Here is a 20,002-nt window from a genome sequence, read left to right on the forward strand (position 1 = left end):
CAGAAACCGACATACTACCTTTCAAGCACAGAAATACGTGAACAGATTGTCTGTTGTCCGAGACAGACCGAGTAACAGTAACTGCCAAATTAACAGACAGTGAAATTTAATTTTTTTAATCCTTCGTTCCGAAAACAAAATTTTCTTATTCCCCTTCGACACGTTTTTTTTTTCTTTTTATGCGTTCGTGTTATTTCCCCAGCAGAATATATTTTATTGCAGCCTCCTGGCAATAAATCTACTTGTAGACTTGATGGACAAACATAAAAATTAGAAGCGTGGTCCACCGAGCCTCGATTAATTGCTCCATATGTTCAAAATGAAAAATCGTGAGTGTGAGATATTTGCGCGCTCGCTCGCGCGCGCGCTCGCATGTGTGTGTGTGTGTGTGTGTGTGTGTGTGTGTGTGTACTCACCTAGTTGAGGTTGCAGGGGTCGAGTCCAAGCTCCTGGCCCCTGTGTGTGTGTGTACTCACCTATTTGTGGTTGCAGGGGTCGAGTCTTAGCTCCTGGCCCCGCCTCTTCACCGGTTGCTACTGGGCCCTCTCTCTCCCCGCTCCATGAGCTTTATCAAACCTCGTCTTAAAACTGTGTATGGTTCCTGCCTCCATTACGTCATTTTCTATGCTATTCCACTGCCTGACAACTCTATGACTGAAGAAATACTTTCTAATATCTCTCTGACTCATTTGTGTCTTCAACTTCCAATTGTGGCCTCTTGTTTCTGTGTCCCCTCCCTGGAACATCCTGTCTTTGTCCACCTTGTCTATTCCACGCAGTATTTTATATGTCGTTATCATGTCTCCCCTGACCTTCCTGTCCTCCAGTGTCGTCAGGCCGATTTCCCTTAATCTTTCTTCAAAGGACATTCCCCTTAGCTCTGGAACTAACCTTGTCGCAAACCTTTGTACTTTCTCTAGTTTCTTGACGTGCTTTATCAAGTGTGAGTTCCAAACAGGTGCTGCATACTCCAGTATGGGCCTGACATACACGGTGTAGAGTGTCTTGAACGATTCCTTACTAAGGTATCGGAATGCTGTTCTCAGGTTTGCCAGGCGCCCATATGCTGCAGCAGTTATCTGATTGATGTGTGCTTCCGGAGACATGCTCGGTGTTATACTCACCCCAAGATCTTTCTCCTTGAGTGAGGTTTGCAGTCTTTGGCCACCTAGCCTATACTCTGTCTGTGGTCTTCTGTGCCCTTCCCCTATCTTCATGACTTTGCATTTGGCAGGATTAAATTCGAGAAGCCATTTCCTGGACCAGGTGTCCAGTGTGTCCAGGTCTCTTTGAACTCCTGCCTGGTCTTCATCTGATTTAATTCTCCTCATTAACTTCACATCATCTGCAAACAGGGACACTTCTGAGTTTAACCCTTCCATCATGTCGTTCACATATACCAAAAATAGCACTGGTCCTAGGACCGACCCCTGTGGGACCCCGCTAGTCACAGGTGCCCACTGTAATACAGCATTACGTACCATGACTCATTGTTGCCTCCCTGTCAGGTATTCTGTGATCCATTGCAGTGTCCTTCCTGCTATATGCGCCTGTTGCTCTTGCTTCTGCACTAATCTCTTGTGAGGAACTGTGTCAAAGGCCTTCTTGCAGTCCAAGAAGATGCAATCAACCCACCCCTCTCTCTCGTGTCTTACTTCTGTTATTTTATCATAAAACTCCAGAAGGTTTGTGACACAGGATTTGCCTTCCATGAATCCGTGCTGGTTGGCATTTATACTCTTGTTCCGTTCCAGGTGCTCCATCACTCTCCTCCTGATAATCTTCTCCATAACTTTGCATACTATACACGTCAATGACACAGGTCTATAGTTTAGTGCCTCTTTTCTGACTCCTTTTTTAAAAATGGGAACTACATTTGCCGTCTTCCATACCTCAGGTAGTTGCCCAGTTACCAGGGACGTGTTGAAGATTGTGGTAAGTGGCACGCACAACATAACTGCTCCCTCTCTAAGGGCCCACGGGGAGATGTTGTCCGGTCCCATTGCCTTGGAGGTATCGATGTCCCTTAGCAGTTTCTTCACCTCCTCCTCATCTGTATGTATGTCGTCCAACACTTGTTGGTGTATTCCTTGCTGGTGTCCCCATCTGGTCTGTCCCCCCAGAGTCCTTCCTGTCTCTACTGTAAATACTTCCTTAAATCTCGTGCTGAGCTCCTCACATACCTCTTGATCGTTTCTTGTGAGTTCTCCACCTTCTTTCCTCAGCCTTAGCACCTGGTCCTTGACTGTTGTCTTCCTCCTAATGTGGCTATACAGCAGTTTCGGGTCACATTTGACTTTCGATGCTATGTCCTTTTCATACTGTCGCTGGGCCTCCCTCCTTATCTGTGCATACTCGTTCTGGCTCTTCTACTAATCTCCTTGTTTTCCTGGGTCCTATGCCTCCTGTACCTTTTCCATTCTCTGTTGCACTTAGTTTTTGCCTCCCTACACCTTCGGGTAAACCAAGGACTCGTTTTGGTCTTCCTATTATTTCTGTTTCCCTTGGGAACAAACCTTTCCTCTGCCTCCTTGCACCTTGTTGCCACATATTCCATCATCTCGTTTACTGATTTTCATACCATTTCTCTGTCCCACTGAACCTCCTGCAGGAAGTTTCTCATACTTGTGTAGTCCCCTCTTTTATAGTTTGGCCTGTCCCCTTCAGTTCCTGTTACCTTCTCCACTTGTAACTCTACCATATAATCAAAACTCAGAACCACGTGATCGCTAGCTCCAAGGGGCCTCTCGTAAGTGATGTCCTCAATGTCTGAACTGCTCAGGGTGAGCACAAGATCCAATCTTGCTGGCTCATCCTCCCCTCTCTCTCTGGTTGTGTCCCTGACATGTTGATGCATGAGGTTTTCAAGTACCACATCCATCATCTTGGCTCTCCATGTTTCGGGACCCCCATGTGGCTCCAGGTTTTCCCAGTCGATCTCCCTGTGGTTGAAATCGCCCATTACCAGTAACTTTGCTCTGCTCGAGTGAGCTCTTCTTGCCACCTCAGCCAGTGTGTCCACCATCACCCTGTTGTTTTCTTCGTACTCCTCTCTTGGCCTCTTGCAGTTCTGTGGTGGGTTATACATCACTCCAATGACTACTTTATGTTCTCCGGACTGAATTGTACCTACAATGTAGTCTCTTTCTCCAATCATGTCCATGCCTTCCATTTCCTCAAATCCCCATAGGTGTTTTATGAGCAGTGCAACCCCTCCTCCCCCTCTACTCCTTCTATCTTTCTTCAGGATCTGATATCCCGTTGAGAAGATTGTGTCTGTTATTGTCTCAGCGAGTTTTGTTTCTGTGACTGCTATGATGTCTGAGGATTTTTCACTGATTCTTTCGTTCCATTCCTCATGTTCATTCGTTATTCCATCCGCGTTTGTGTACCAAACTTTCAGTTTCTTTTCTGTTACTGTGGTCATGCAAGAATATTGTGGTTGGGGGAGCGAGAGCCTTGGTGGGGGCCTATATGGGGCTGTGGTGTGTGTGTGTGTGTGTGTGTGTGTGTGTGTGTGTACTCACCTAGTTAAGGTTGCAGGGATCGAGTCCAAGTTTCTGGCCCCTGTGTGTTTGTGTGTGTGTGTGTGTGTGTGTGTGTGTGTGTGTGTACTCACCTAACCCACCTAACTGTAGTCGCAGGGGTCGAGACTCAGCGCCTGTGTGTGTGTGTGTGTATGTGGTGTCACTAAAGTGTTGATGCATGAGGTTTTCCAGTACCTCCTCCGTCATCTTAGTCCTCCATGTTTCTGGGCCCCCATGTGGCTCCTGGTTTTCCCAGTCAATTTCCTTGTGATTGAAGTCACCAACAACTAGTAGCTTTTCCCTGCCCGCATGGGCCCTTCTGGCCACTTCAGCCAGCGAGTCAACCATTACTCTGTTACTCTCATCAAATTCTTGTCTTGGCTTCCTTCTATTCTGTGGTGGGTTATGCATCACTGCAATCACCAACTTGGAACCTCTAGTCCGAAGTGTTTCTAATATGAAGTCCCTTGCTTCTCCTCTGTCTCCTCTTTCCAGCTTCTCAACATTCCACTGATTTTTAAAGAGCAGTGTAAATCCTGCACCCCCCCCCTCTCCATTCCCTCCGTGTTTTCGCAGGATCTGATATCCAGTTGGAAAGATGGCATCTGTTATCATTCATGTGTGCTTGGTTTCCGTGAAAGTTATGATGTCTGGTGATGCCTGTGTTATTCTTTACAGAAACTCCTCCCATTTATTCATTATACCATCAGCATTGGTTTACCATACCTTCAATTTCCTCTCCAACACTGTATTCCGGGGGATTTGTGGGGGCTGGGGTAAATGAGAGACCGGGCAGGGTACTATGGGAGTCTACCTCGTAGCATGGGGAGAAGAGCTGTGAGTGTGGAGTGAGGCTTGTTTTGGGATATGTTCGGTTCCCGGGTTCTGTGGGTGTCTCTGTGGGTGTCTCTGTGGGTGTCTCTGTGGGTGTCTGTGTCTCTGTGGGTGTTTGTGCTTGCTGCTCCACTCGACTCTCGTTGTCTCCTGCTGACTCTAGGCTTGTCTCTCTTTCTTGCCCCTTTCATCTTTGTGTCCTCTCTCTGAGTTTCTGTCGTACTGTTCTCCTTCTGTCACAGTCTAGTACATCCTCTGGTATGCTGCTGATACCTTTAGCCACGGTTTCTGATGCAGGATCCTGTTCCGCACCATTCCTGTCTTGAAAATCAATTTGACTGGCCGATTTCTTCCTCTCGAGTATTCCACTATTCTCTGAATATTTATCACTTCATTCATGTCTTCCTCTCCTGATTGTTTGATAATATTTTCAATCTCTTCTTTCTCTCTCTGCACTCTCATCGTATGTCCTCCCTACCCTCTCCTGAAGCTCACGGATAAAGACTGACCTCTCCCTCTCCTCCTCCCATTGCCTCTCCTCTGTGCCTCTGGGTCCCATTTAAACATAACCATTACCTCCCTCATCATTTCCTGGATCTCCTGGTGGCTGAATCACGCCTCTAACCTGCGTGTGTGTGTGTGTGTGTGTGTGTGTGTGTACTCACCTAGTTGTACTCACCTAGTTGAGGTTCCGGGGGTTGAGTCCGAGCTCCTGGCCCCGCCTCTTCACTGATCGCTACTAGGTCACTCTCCCTGAACCGTGAGCTTTATCATATTTCTGCTTAAAGCTATGTATGGATCCTGCCTCCACTACATCGCTTCCCAAACTATTCCACTTACTGACTAATCTGTGGCTGAAGAAATACTTCCTAACATCCCTGTGATTCATCTGTGTCTTCAACTTCCAACTGTGTCCCCTTGTTACTGTGTCCAATCTATGGAACATCCTGTCATTGTCCACCTTGTCAATTCCTCTCAGTATTTTGTATGTCGTTATCATATCCCCCCATCTCTCCTGTCCTCCAGTGTCGTCAGGTTGATTTCCCTTAACCTCTCCTCGTAGGACATACCTCTTAGCTCTGGGACTAGTCTTGTTGCAAAACTTTGCACTTTCTCTAGTTTCTTTACGTGCTTGGCTAGGTGTGGGTTCCAAACTGGTGCCGCATACTCCAATATGGGCCTAACGTACACGGTGTACAGGGTCCTGAACGATTCCTTATTAAGATGTCGGAATGCTGTTCTGAGGATTGCTAGGCGCCCATATGCTGCAGCAGTTATTTGGTTGATGTGCGCTTCAGGAGATGTGCCTGGTGTTATATTCACCACAAGATCTTTTTCCTTGAGTGAGGTTTGTAGTCTCTGGCCCCCTAGACAGTACTCCATCTGCGGTCTTCTTTGCCTTTCCCCAATCTTCATGACTTTGCACTTGGTGGGATTGAACTCCAGGAGCCAATTGCTGGACCAGGTCTGCAGCCTGTCCAGATCCCTTTGTAGTTCTGCCTGGTCTTCGATCGAGTGAATTCTTCTCGTCAACTTCACGTCATCTGCAAACAGGGACACCTCAGAGTCTATTCCTTCCGTCATGTCGTTCACAAATACCAGAAACAGCACTGGTCCTAGGACTGACCCCTGTGGGACCCCGCTGGTCACAGGTGCCCACTCTGTCACCTCGCCACGTACCATGACTCGCTGCTGTCTTCCTGACAAGTATTCCCTGATCCATTGTAGCGCCTTCCCTGTTATCCCCGCTTGGTCCTCCAGTTTTTGCACCAATCTCTTGTGTGGAACTGTGTCAAACGCCTTCTTGCAGTCCAAGAATATGCAATCCACCCACCCCTCTCTCTTTTGTCTTACTGCTGTCACCATGTCATAGAACTCCAGTAGGTTTGTGACACAGGATTTCCCGTCCCTGAAACCATGTTGGCTGCTGTTGATGAGATCATTCCTTTCTAGGTGTTCCACCACTCTTCTCCTGATAATCTTCTCCATGATTTTGCATACTGTACATGTCAGTGACACTGGTCTGTAGTTTAATGCTTCATGTCTGTCTCCTTTTTTAAAGATTGGGACTACATTTGCTGTCTTCCATGCCTCAGGCAATCTCCCTGTTTCGATAGATATATTGAATATTGTTGTTAGGGGTACACATAGCGCCTCTGCTCCCTCTCTCAATACCCATGGGGAGATGTTATCTGGTCCCATTGCCTTTGAGGTATCTAGCTCACTCAGAAGCCTCTTCACTTCTCATCGGTTGTGTGCACTGTGTCCAGCACATGGTGGTGTGCCCCACCTCTCCGTCTTTCTGGAGCCCCTTCTGTCCCCTCTGTGAACACTTCTTTGAATCTCTTGTTGAGTTCCTCACATACTTCACAGTCATTTCTTGTTGTCTATCCTCCTTCCTTCCTTAGCCTGATTACCTGGTCTTTGACTGTTGTTTTCCTCCTTATGTGGCTGTACAACAGTTTCGGGTCAGATTTGGCTTTCGCTGCTATGTCATTTTCATATTGTCTTTGGGCCTCCCTCTTATCTGTGCATATTCGTTTCTGGCTCTACGACTGCTCTCCTTATTCTACTGGGTCCGTTGCCTTCTATATTTCTTCTATTCCCTAGCACACTTGGTTTTTGCCTCCCTGCACCTTTGGGTAAACCATGGGCTCATCCTGGCTTTTCCATTATTCCTGTTATCCTTGGGTACAAACCTCTCCTCAGCCTCCTTGCATTTTGTCGCTACATATTCCATCATCTCATTAACTGGCTTCCCTGCCAGTTCTCTGTCCCACTGAACCCCGTTCAGGAAGTTCCTCATTCCTGTGTAGTCCCCTTTCTTGTAGTTTGGCTTCATTCGTCCTGGCCTTCCTGCTTCTACCTCCACTTGTAGCTCTACTGTGTATTCGAAGCTTAAAACCACATGGTCACTGGCCCCAAGGGGTCTTTCATATGTGATGTCCTCGATATCTGCACTACTCAAGGTGAATACTAAGTCCAGCCTTGCTGGTTCATCCTCTCCTCTCTCTCTTGTAGTGTCCCTTACGTGATGGTACATGAAGTTTTCCAGTACCACCTCCATCATCTTAGCCCTCCATGTATCTTGGCCTCCATGCGGGTCCAAGTTCTCCCAATCGATCTCCTTGTGGTTAAAGTCACCCATGATCAGGAGCTTTGCCCTGCATACATGAGCTCTTCTGGCCACTGTAGCCAGTGTGTCAACCATCGCTCTATTGCTTTCGTCGTACTCTTGCCTTGGCCTCCTGCTGTTCTGTGGTGGGTTATACATCACTGCTATTACCACCTTGGGACCTCCAGAGTGAAGCATTCCCGCTATGTAATCACTTTCTTCTCCGCTGTCTCCTCTCTCCAGCTCATCAAAACTCCAGCGATTTTTGATCAGCAATGAAAATGTGTGTACTCACCTAGTTGAGGTTGCGGGGGTCGAGTCCGAGCTCCTGTGTGTGTGTGTGTGTGTGTGTGTGTGTGTGTGTGTGTGTGTGTGTGTGTGTGTATGTGTGTGTGTGTGTGTGTGTCTGTGTGTGTGTGTGTGTCTGTGTGTCTGCACTCAGTTGTACTCACCTAGTTTTGGTTGCAGGGGTCGATTCACAGCCCTTGGCTCCACCTTGGCCATACCTCTTCTTAAAGCTATGTATGGATCCTGCCTCCTTTACATCATTTCCCAGACTCTTCCACTTACTGACACCTCTGTGACTGAAGAAATAATTCCTAACATCCTTGTGATTCATATGAGTCTTCAACTTCCAATTGTGATCCCTCATTGCTGTGTCCCATCTCTGGAACATCCTGTCTCAGTCCACCTTGTCGATTCCTCTCATTATTTTATATGACGTTTTCATGTCACCCCCAATCCTTCCTGTCCTCCAGTGTCGATACGTCGAGTTTCCTTAATCTCTTCTAGTAGGATATGCCCCTTAGCTTCGGGACTAGTCTCGTTGCAAACTTTTGCACTTACTCTAATTTCCTTACGTGTTTGGCTAGGTGTGGGTTCCAAACTGGTGCTGCATACTCCAGTATAGGCTTGACATATACGGTGTACAGAGTCCTGAACGGGGTTCAGGCTTGCTAGGCGCCCATATGCAGCAGCAGTTATTTGGTTGATGTACACCTCAAGGGATGTGCCCGGTGTTAAACTCATCCCAAGATTCTTTTCCTTAAATGAAGTTTCTAATCTCTTGCCCCCTAGACTGCAGTCCATCTGCGGTCTTCTTTGCTCTTCCCCAATCCTCATGACTTTGTACTTGGTGGTGCTGAACTCCAGGAGCCACTTTCTGGACAAGGCCTGCAGCCTGTCCAGATTCCTATGTAGTTCTGTTTGGTCCTCGTTCGATTGAATTCTTCTCATCAACGTATACCAGAAACAGCACTGGTCCTAGGACTGATCCCTATGGAACCCTGCTCGTCAGAGGCGCCCAATTCTGACACCTTGTCACGGACCATGACTAGCTGATGTTTTTCTGACAGGTATTCCCTGATCCATTGCAGTGCCTTCCCTTTTATCCCTGCCTGGTCCTCTAGCTTATGCACTAATCTCTTGTGTGGAACTGTGTCAAAAGCCTTCTTACAGCCCAAGAAATGCAATAGACTTACCCTTCTCTGTCTCGTCTTAATGCTGTCACCATGTCATAGAACTCCAGCAGGTTTGTGACACAGGATTTCCCATCCCTGAACCCGTGTGGATTGTCGTTGTTAAGCTCATTTCTTTCTAGATGTTCCACCACTCTTCTCCTGATAATCTTCTACATGATTTTGCATACTATACATGTCAGTGTCACTGGTCTGTTGTTGAATTCTTCGTGTCTGCCTTTTTTTTAAATGTGTGTGTGTGTGTGTGTGTACTCACCTATTTGTACTCACCTATTTGTGGTTGCAGGGGTCGAGTCATAGCTCCTGGCCCTGCCTCTTCAATGATTACCACTAGGCCCTCTCTCTCCCTGCTCCATGATCTTTATCAAACCTCGTCTTAAAACTATGTATGGTTCCTGCCTCCACTACATCACTTTCTAGGCTATTCCACTTCCTGACAACTCTATGATTGAAGATATACTTCCTAACATCCCTTTGACTCATCTGAGTCTTCAACTTCCAATTGTGACCTCTTGTTTCTGTGTCCCATCTCTAGAACATCCTGTCTTTGTCCACCTTGTCTATTCCGCGCAGAATTTTAAATGCCGTTATCATGTCTTTCCTGACCCTCTTGTCCTCCAGTGTCGTCAGATCAATTTCAGTAACATTTCTTCGTAGGACAATCCCCTCATCTCTGGGACTAGTCTTGTTGCAATCCTTTGTTCTTTCTCTGATTTCATGACGTGCTTAACTAGGAGAGGATTCCAAACTGGTGCTGCATACTCCAGCATGGGCCTGACGTATATGGTGTACAGAGACTTGAACGATTCCTTATTGAGGTACTGGAATGCTATCCTTAGGTTTGCCAGACGCCCGTATGCTGCAGCAGTTATCTGATTGATATGTGCCTCGAGAGATGTGCTCGATTTTATACTCTCCCCAAGATCTTTTTCCTTGAGTGAGGTTTGCAGTCTTTGGCCACCTAGACTATACTCTGTCTGCGGTCTTCTTTGCCCTTCCCCGATCTTCATGACTTTGCATTTGGCAAAGTTAAATTCCAGGAGCCAGTTGCTAGAATAGGCTTGTAGCCTGTCCAGGTTTCTTTGTAGTCCTGCCTGATCCTCGACCGATTTGATTCTCTTCATTAACTTCACATAATCTGTAAACAATGGCACTTCTGAGTCTATCCCTTCCATTATGTCATTCACACATAACAAAAACAGCACAGGTCCTAGGACTGACCCCTGTGGAACCCCACTTGTCACAACCGCCATATCTGAGACCTCGTCACGTACCATGACTCATTCTTGCCTCTCTGTCATATATTCTCTGATCCATTGTAGTGCCTTTCCTGTTATGTGTGCGTGATCCTCTTGCTTTTGCACTAACCTTTTGTAAGGAACTGTGTCGAAGGCCTTCTTGCAGTCCAAGAAACTGCAGTCTATCCACCCCTCTCTCTCTTTTCTTACTTCTGTCACCTTGTCATAAAACTCCAGTAGGTTTGTGACACAGGATTTTCCTTCTCTGAAACCGTGCTGGTTGTCGATGATACACTTTTTTCTTTCAAGGTGCTCCACCACTCACCTCCTGATGATCTTCTCCATGACTTTGCATACTATACACGCTAGTGAAACAGGTCTGTAGATTAATGCCTCGTAGCTGTCTCCTTTTTTAAAAATTGGGACTACATTTTCCATCTTCCATACCTCAGGGAGTTGCCCAGTTTCAATGGATGTGTTGAAGATCTTTGCTAGTGGCACACACAGCATCTCTGCTCCCTCTCTAAGAACCCACAGAGAGATGTTGCCTGGTCCCAACACCTTTGAGGTATCAAATTCACATAGCAACTTCTTCACCTCCTCCTTGGTTACGTGTACCTCATCCAACACTTGTTGGTGTACCTCCCTGTTCTGAATTCCTGGAGTCCTACCTGTTTAGACTATAAATAATTCTTTAAATCGCATGTTGAGCTCTTTACATACCTCTTGGTCGTTTCTTGTGATCTCCCCACAATCCTTCCCAGCCTGATTACCTTGTGCTTGACTGTTGTTTTCCTCCTGATGTGGCTATACAACAGCTTCAGGTCAGACTTGACTTTCGATGCTATGTCATTTTCGTATTGACACTGAGCCTCCCTTCTTATTTGTGCATTTTTGTTTCTGGCTCTTCGGCTGATCTCTTTATTTTCCTGGGTCCTTTGTTTTCTGTACCCTTTCCATTCTCTAGTGCACCTAGTTTTTGCCTCCCTACATCTTTGGGTGATCCAAGGACTCGTTCTGGTTTTCCCTTGGGAACAAACCTCTCCTTTGCCTCCTTGCATTTTGTTTTCACATAGTCCATCATTTCTTTTACTGGTTTTCCTGCCAGTTCTCTCTCCCACTGAATGTCTTACAAGAAGTTCCTTGTGACTGTGTAGTCTCCCCTTTTGGAGTTTGTTTTTTTCTGTCCTAGTCTTGCTGCTCTCACCACTTGTAGTTCAACTACGTAATCAGAGCACAGAACCAAATGATCATTAGTTCCAAAGGGCCTTTCATACATGATATCATTGATGTTCGAACTACTCAAGGTGAATACAAGGTCTAGTCTTGCTGGATCATCCTCACCTCTCTGGTAGAATCTCAAACATGTTGACGCATTAGGTTTTCCAGTACCACATCCATCATCTTGGCTCTCCATGTATCGGGACCCCCATTGGGCACCAGGTTTTCCCAGTTAATCTCCTTGTGATTGAAATCACCCATAACTAGTAACTTTGCTCCCCCCATGTGTGCTCTTCTGGCCACCTCGGCTAGTGTTTCTACCATTGCTCTATTGCTCTCGTCTTATCCTTCTCTTGGCCTCCTGCACTTCTCTGGTGGGTTGTACATTACTGCAATTATCACCTTATGGTTCTCAGACTGGATTGTTCCTACTAAGTAGTCCATTTCGCACATTCCATCCATTCCATCAATTTCCTCAGATCCCCACCGGTTTTTGATGAGCAGTGCAACACCTCCTCCCCCTCTCCTCCCTCTATCTTTCCTGAGGGTTTGATATCCGGGTGGAAAGATTGCATCTGTTATCCTGGTGAGTTTCATTTCTGTGAGTGCTTTTATGTCTGGGGATGTCTCCTTGATTCTTTCATGCCAATCCTCGCACTTATTTGTTATTCCGTCTGCATTTGTATACCAAACCTTCAACTTCTTTTCTAAAACTCTGGTCTGGAGGGGGTGTTGGGATTGGAGAAATGGATGACCTGATAAGGAACTATGGGAGGTTGCTATGAGGGTGGAGTTTCTAATGAGGTGGGCAGGAGCACTGGATATGGCATGTGTGTTTTGGGTTAGAATGTTTGGCTGCACTCGGGTTGTCCTCATCGGGGGCTTCTGTACGTGGTTGTGAGGGAGGCTGTATTTGATCTTCCTTCCTGAGTCTGGGTTCTCCTGTCCATCTTCACCTCTCTTTCCTCCTTTCGTCTTTGTACCATCTCTTTCAATTTCTGACTTTCTTCTCGTGTTCTCTCGCGACGGAGATACACTTTCTGATAGACGGGCATATCCCTTAGTCTTGCTTTCTCTTGCCTTGAAAGTCAGTTTGACTGGCCGAGTTCTCTTTCTTGCAAACCACACTATTCTCCGAAAATTTGCCAGCTGGGTCATGTCATCTTCTCCTACTGTTTTTATGATGCTTTCGATCGCATTTTTTTTCCTTCTCTTCTTGCTTCATAAGTTTCCCCTTCAACTTCGTATAGCCCATAAACACAGACTGACCTCTCCCTATCATTCTCCCACTGCATATCCCTATGTATCCCCTGATTCGATTTAGTTGCCTCCATTGCAGCTTTCCTTTCTTCAGCTTCTTAACTAACTGTTGTCCTTCAGCCCAGTGACATGTCATTTCCCTTCTCAGTTTTCAATGGGCTCTGCTGTGGTCTGTTATGGCTTACACATATAGCTTAGCTCTTTCATTTTCTGCAGTCCCCTCGATTGCTCCTGATGTGTTATTGTGTGTATGTGTGTGTGTGTGTGTGTGTGTGTGTGTGTGTGTGTGTGTGTGTGTGTGTGTGTGTGTGTGTGTGTGTGTGTACTCAACTAATTGTACTCTACTAATTGTGGTTGCAGGGGTTAAGACTCAGCTCCTGGCTCTGCCTCTTCACTGAATGCTTGTAGGTCCTCTCTCTCCCTGCTCCATGAGCTTTATCATACCTCATCTTAAAGCTATGTATGGTTCCTGCCTCCACTACCTCGCTAGGCTATTCCACTTCCTGACTACTCTATGTCTGAAGAAATACTTCCTAACATCCCTTTGACTATTCTGTGTCCCCTCTCTGGAACATCCTGTCTCTGTCCACCTTGTCTATTCCATGCAGTATTTTGTATTTTCTCTAATTTCTTGACATGCTTGATCAAATGTGAATTCCAAACACTTGCTGCATACTCCAGCATGGGCCTGACGTAGCTGTTCTCAGGTTTGCCAGGAGCTCATGTGCTGCAGTAGTTATCTGGTTGATGTGTGCTTCGGCAGAAGTGCTCGGTGTTATACTCACCCCAAGATCTTTCTCCTTGAGCGAGGTTTGCAGTCTTTGGCCACCTAGCCTATACTCCGTCTGCGGTCTTCTTTGCCCTTACCCGACTTCCATGACTTTGCATTTGACGGGGTTAAATTCGAGAAGCCGGTTGTTGAACCAGGTGTCCAGCCTGTCCAGGGCTCTATGAAGTCCTGCCTGATCCTCATCTGATTTATTTCTCCTCATTAACTTCACATTATCTGTGAACTGAGACACTTCTGAGTCTAACCCTTCCATTATGTCATACACATATACCAGAAATAGCACTGGTCCTATGACCGACCTCTGTAGGACCCCGATCATCACAGGTGCCCACTGTGTGTGTGTGTGTGCGTGTGTGTGTGTGTGTGTGTGTGTGTGTGTGTGTGTGTGTGTGTGTGTGTGTGTGTGTGTGTGTGTGTGTGTGTGTGTGTGTGTGTGTATGTGTTTGTGTGTGTGTGCGTGTGCGTGTGCGTGTGTGTGTGTGTGTGTACTCACCTAATTGTGGTTGCAGGGGTCGAAACTCAGCTCCTGGCCCCGCCTCTTCACCGACCGTTACTAGGTCCTCTCTCCCCCTGCTCAATGAGCTTTATCATACCTCGTCTTAAACCTATGTATAGTTCCTGCCTCCACTACATCACTTGCCAGACTATTCCACTTCCTAACTACTCTATGACTAAAGAAATACTTCCTAATATCGCTTTGACTCATCTGGGTCTTCAGCTTCCAATTGTAACCCCTTGTTTCTGTGTCCCATCACGGGAACATCCTGTCTCTGTCAACCTTGTCTATTCCACGCAGTATTTTGTATGTCGTTATCATGTCTCCCCTGACCCTCCTGTCCTCCAGTGTTGTCAGACCGATTTCCCTTAACCTTTCTTCATAGGACATTCCCCTTAGTTCTGGAACTAGCCTTGTTGCAAACCTTTGCACTTTCTCTAATTTCTTGACGTGTTTGACCAGATGTGGGTTCCAAACTGGTGCTGCGTACTCCAGTATGGGCCTGACGTACACAGTGTGTAAAGTCTTGAACGATTCCTTACTGAGGCACCGGAACGCTATTCTCAGGTTTGCCAGGCGCCCATATGCCGCAGCAGTTATCTGGTTAATAACAAATAACAAAAAAAGGCACAATACCGTGACTGGAACGATACACAAATAACCCGCACATAGAAGAGAGGAGCTTACGACGACGTTTCGGTCCGACTTGGACCATTTACAAAGTCACACTAACGTACATCTGGCGATGTACTCGGTATTATACTCACTCCTAGGTCTTTCTCCTTGAGTGAGGTTTGCAGCCTTTGGCCTCCTAGCCTATACTCTGTCTGCGGTCTTCTTTGCCCTCCTCCGATCTTCACGACTTTGCATTTGGCGGGGTTAAATTCTAGGAGCCAGTTTCGGGACCACGCATCCAGCCTGTCCAGGTCTCTTTGTAGACCTGTCTGGTCCGCATCTGATTTAATTCTCCTCATTAACTTCACGTCATCTGCAAACAGGGACACTTCTGAGTCTATCCCTTCCGTCATGTCGTTCACATATACAAAGAATAGTACTTGTCCCAGGACTGACCCCTGTGGGACCCCGCTCGTCACTGGCGCCCACTGTGATACCTAATCACGGACCATGACTCGCTGTTGCCTCCCTCTTAGGTATTCTCTGATCCATTGCAGTGCCCTTCCTGCTATACGTGCCTGTTCCTCAAGCTTTTGTACTAATCTCTTGTGAGGAACTGTGTCGAAGGCCTTCTTGCAGTCCAAGAAAATGCAATCAACCCACCCCTCCCTCTCATTTCTTACTTCAGTTACCTTGTAATAAAACTATAGTAGGTTTGTGACACAGGATGTGCCTTCCATGAATCCGTGCTGGCTGTTGTTTATAATATTGTTCCACTCCAGGTGCTCCACCACTCTCCACCTGATAATCTTTTCCAAGACTTTGCATACTATACATGTCAGTGACACTGGTCTATAATTTAGTGCTTCATTTCTGTCTCCCTTCTTAAAGATGGGGACTACATTTGCCTTCTTCAATACTTCAGGTAGTTGCCCAATTTCAAGGGAAGTGTTGAAGATTTTGGTTAGTGGCACATGTAGTGTCCCTGCTCCCTCCCTAAGGACCCATGGAGAGATGTTGTCCGGTCCCACCGCCTTTGAGATCTCAAGGTCACTTCTGAGCTTCTCCACCTCCTCCTAAGTTGTGTGTAATTCATCCAACACTTGTTGGTATATCCCTTGTTGCTGTACCCCACTGTTTTGTCTTCCCGTTGTCCCTTCAGCATCCACTGTAAATACTTCCTGAAATCTTATGTTGAGCTCCTCACATACCTCCTGGTCATTTCTTGTGAGCTCCCCACCTTCCTTCCTCCGGCTGATTACCTGGTCCTTGACTGTTGTCTTCCTCCTAATGTGACTGTAGAGTAGTTTCGGAAAAGACTTGACTTTCGATGCTATGTCATTTTCATACTGCCGCTGCGCCTCCCTCCTTATCTATGCATACTCGTTTCTGGTTCGTAGAGTAATCTCTTTATTCTCCTACGTCCTTTGACTTCTGTACTTTTTCCATTCTCTAGTGCACTTAGTTTTTGCCTCCCTGCACCTTCTATCAAATCAAGGACTTGTTCTGTCCTTCCCATTATTTCTGTTACCCTTGGGAACAAACCTTTCCTCTGCCTCCTTGCATTTTGTTGTTACGAAGTCCATCATTTCGTTTACTGATTTTCCTACCAATTCCTGTTCCCACTGAACCTCCTGCAGGAAGACCCTCATTCCTGTGTAGTCCCCCCTTTTATAGTTTAGCTTTTTCCTTTCTACTCCTGTTACCCTCTCCACTTTTAGCTCCTCGATGTATTCAAAGCTCATATCTACGTGGTCACTAGTTCTATGGGGCCTTTCATATGTGATGTGCTCAATGTCTGAGCTGCTCAGGGTGAACACGAGGTCCAGTCTTGCTGGTTCATCCTCCCCTCTCTCTCTCTGGTAGTATCCCTAACATGTTGGTGCATGAGATTTGCTAGCACCACATCCATCATCTTGGCTCTCCATGTTTCGGGACCCTCACGTGGCTCCAGGTTTTCCCAATCAATCTCCCTGTGATTGAAGTCTCCCATGACCAGTAGCTTCGCTCTACTTGAGTGAGCCCTTCTTGCCACCTCAATTAGAGTGTCCACCATTGCTCTGTTGTACTCATCATATTCCTTTCTTGGCCTCCTGCAGTTCTGTGGTGGGTTATACATCACTGCAATGACTACCTTGTGCTCCCCTGACTGAACTGTACCTACTATGTAATCCATTTCTCAAATCTCTTCCATACCTTTCATTTCTTGATAACCCCACCAGTTTTTTATTAGTAGTACAACCCCTCCTCCCCCCCTGCTCCTTCTATCCTTCCTCAGGATCCGATATCTGGGTGGAAAGATTGCATCTGTTATTATCCCAGTGAGTTTTGTTTCTGTAACTGCTACGATGTCTGGGGACATCTCCTTGATTCTTTCGTGCCACTCCTCACATTTATTCGTGTGCGTATGTGTGTGTGTGTGTATGTGTGTGTGTGTGTGTGTGTGTGTGTGTATGTGTGTGTGTGTACTCACTTAATTGTACTCACCTAATTTTGGTTGCAGGGGTCGAGACTCAGCTCCTGGCCCCGCCTCTTCACTGATCGCTACTAGATCCTCTCCCTCTGTGCTCCCTGAGCGTTGTCATTCCTCTTCTTAAAGCTATGTATAGTTCCTGCCTCCACTACATCACTTGCTAGGCTATTCCACTTCCTGACGACTCTATGGCTGAAGAAATACTTCCTAACGTCCCTGTGACTCGTCTGAGTCTTCAGCTTCCAATTGTGACCCCTTGTTTCTGTGTCCCCTCTCTTGAACATCCTGTCTCTGTCCACCATGTCTATTCCCCGCAGTATCTTGCATGCCGTTATCATGTCTCCCCAGACCCTTCTGTCCTCCAGTGTCGTCAGTCCGATTTCCCTCAACCTTCCCTCGTACGACATTCCCCTGATCTCTGGAACTAGCCTTTTTGCAAACCTTTGTACTTTATCTAACTTCTTGACGTGCTTGACCAGGTGTGGGTTCCAGACTTGTGCTGCATACTCCAGTATGGGCCTAACATACACAGTGTACAGTGTCTTGAGCGATTCCTTATTAAGGTATCGGAACGCTATTCTCAGGTTTGCCAGGCGCCCGTATGCTGCTGCAGTTATTTGGGTGATGTGTGCCTCCGGTGACGTGCTCGGTGTTATGGTCACCCCAAGATCTTTCTCCCTGAGTGAGGTCTGTAGCCTTTGTCCACCTAGCCTATACTCTGTCTGCGGTCTTCTTTGCCCCTCCCCAATCTTCATGACTTTGCATTTGGCAGGGTTGAATTCGAGAAGCCAGTTTCTGGACCACGTGTCCAGCCTGTCCAGGTCTCTTTGCAGTCCTGCCTCATCCTCATCCGATTTAATTCTTCTCATCAACTTCACATCATCTGCGAATAGGGACACTTCAGAGTCTATTCCTTTCACCATGCAAAGTGGCCACGATTCTGCACCGGCAGCAAGGTACCCCACTAAGGAGACGGATATTAACAACCATGTCACAAGATCCCACACTCTTCACGGACTACTCCTGGATTCGTTCGTTTTGTGCTGCTGGGCGGAAGCTGCTGCCTGTACAGCTGCTCTGTGAGAAGAGTTGTGACCTTCCTGTTGCTGGGTACCATCCACCCTGGCGCCCAGATCCAGCTGATGTTTTCATCATGCAGCTACCCATCTCTAAGTGTCTCTGCAGTCAAGACACCCTCAGCAATCATGCTGAGACAAGCATGGCACTGGCAGAGGGAGGCACATGTGCAGTATATTTCACAGATGGTTCTGTCGACCCTGACAGGAAGAGAGCAGCAGCTGGACTGTACCACAATGGTCACACAGAAGGCTGGCGACTCCCTGACCACTGCACGATCCTTCAAGCTGAGCTGGTGGCGATTCGGCAGGCATTGTCACATGCCCTACGACATCGACTCCGACCTGTCATACATGTTGATTCCACCTCTGCAATCAATGCCCTCTCCCATCCTCAACCACAGGATAATGTTCACCTCATCACATCGATCCTGAGCATAATGACAGCCTTAGAAGTTCAGGGTAATAGATCGACATTGAACTGGATCCCCAGCCATGCTGGCATCCGGGGAAATGAGGCGGCAGATGATGCTGCCAAGGCAGCAACAGACTATCCACATGTTGGGATTACTGTCCCAATCAGCCTACGACAGACCAAACTGGTGGCTGCCAGAGCCACGAAACTTATGGGGGAGGTCTTAGGTGATACCCCCATCTCAACAGTGGTACTGAGCAGCGACTCAGGGAGAACCCCCTCCATATGATAGAAGCTGGTCCAGAGCGCAGTGTACCACCATCCATCGGCTTCGTTTGGGCTTTCCCACAGCCAAGATGATGGTAGACAAGGCTGAGGAGGAGATGTGCCAGTACTGTCAGCACGTTGTCCAGCGGCCCCTAACACACTATCTTCTAGAGTGCGAAGCTACTGAGACACTCCGCAGGCAACTAGGGGTGATGTTCCCTCCCGAAGGGGACCCAGAGATGGCTGCGGCCACACTAGTGTACCATGGGGTCAACGAACCAGAAAAGCTGTTACCTGTGATAATGACATATCCTCCTCCTCGCTAGTGTCCATAGTTACATATGGTGTCGCTTATGAGATGCACCAGTTGAACTGACCAGAGGGGCGCTTGAGCGGCATGCGTCGCATGCCGCTCAAGCGTGGAAACCTTTCTCCATCGGGAGCCAGAGACGGGTCATCGCAAGATTGGGACCCGTGCCAGGACTATGGTCTTGTCGAACATTATACGTACATACATGTATTGTTTGTAATGGCTTGATAAAGCTCCTGGAGAGCGAAACGTTGCCACAGTAAAATGTCACATTAGTTGCACTTGTGTCCTATTACTTTACAGTCTTCAGAATGCTGAGGTCAGGTGGAGAATGCTGCATCTGATGATGTACCGAGTGGGGTTATAGAGTCTAAAATCTTGGGTAGCTTGGAAAGGAGATTGGATAAGTTTGTGAGCAGACCTTCTACAGTGTACTTCCATTCCTGTGTTCTTATGTGAGATAGCGATGAAGAAGTTTCTTGGCAAGTGGTTCAGCTATGTTATAGTAGCCACTATTCTGGTTGAAGTTGTCGGATATAGAAATAAGTGATGATTCCAAGATTCTTCGGTATTGAGTGTTGTCTTCTGTGGCGATAAGTCTTGAGTTTCTGTAGTTTATCAAGTGGTTGTGTGAATTACGGTGTTGTACACAGGCATTCCTTGTGTCGTCAGACCTGCTTGCGTATTGGTGTTCTGAAATACGTGTTTGGAGGTCCCTTGATGTTTCGCCCACGTATAATTTGTTGCAGTCAATACAAGGGATTATGGTAGGTAAGACACATAGGCAACAGTTAGGCAACTTTATTCCGCACTGTCGCTTGATCTTCAGATAGTTCCTGACTATGGAACTGAACTTCTCCAGGCCGAGGGACTGACAACCTCAAATT

Source organism: Cherax quadricarinatus, chromosome 6 (genome assembly GCF_038502225.1).
Source record: "Cherax quadricarinatus isolate ZL_2023a chromosome 6, ASM3850222v1, whole genome shotgun sequence".
Lineage (NCBI taxonomy): Eukaryota > Metazoa > Arthropoda > Malacostraca > Decapoda > Parastacidae > Cherax > Cherax quadricarinatus.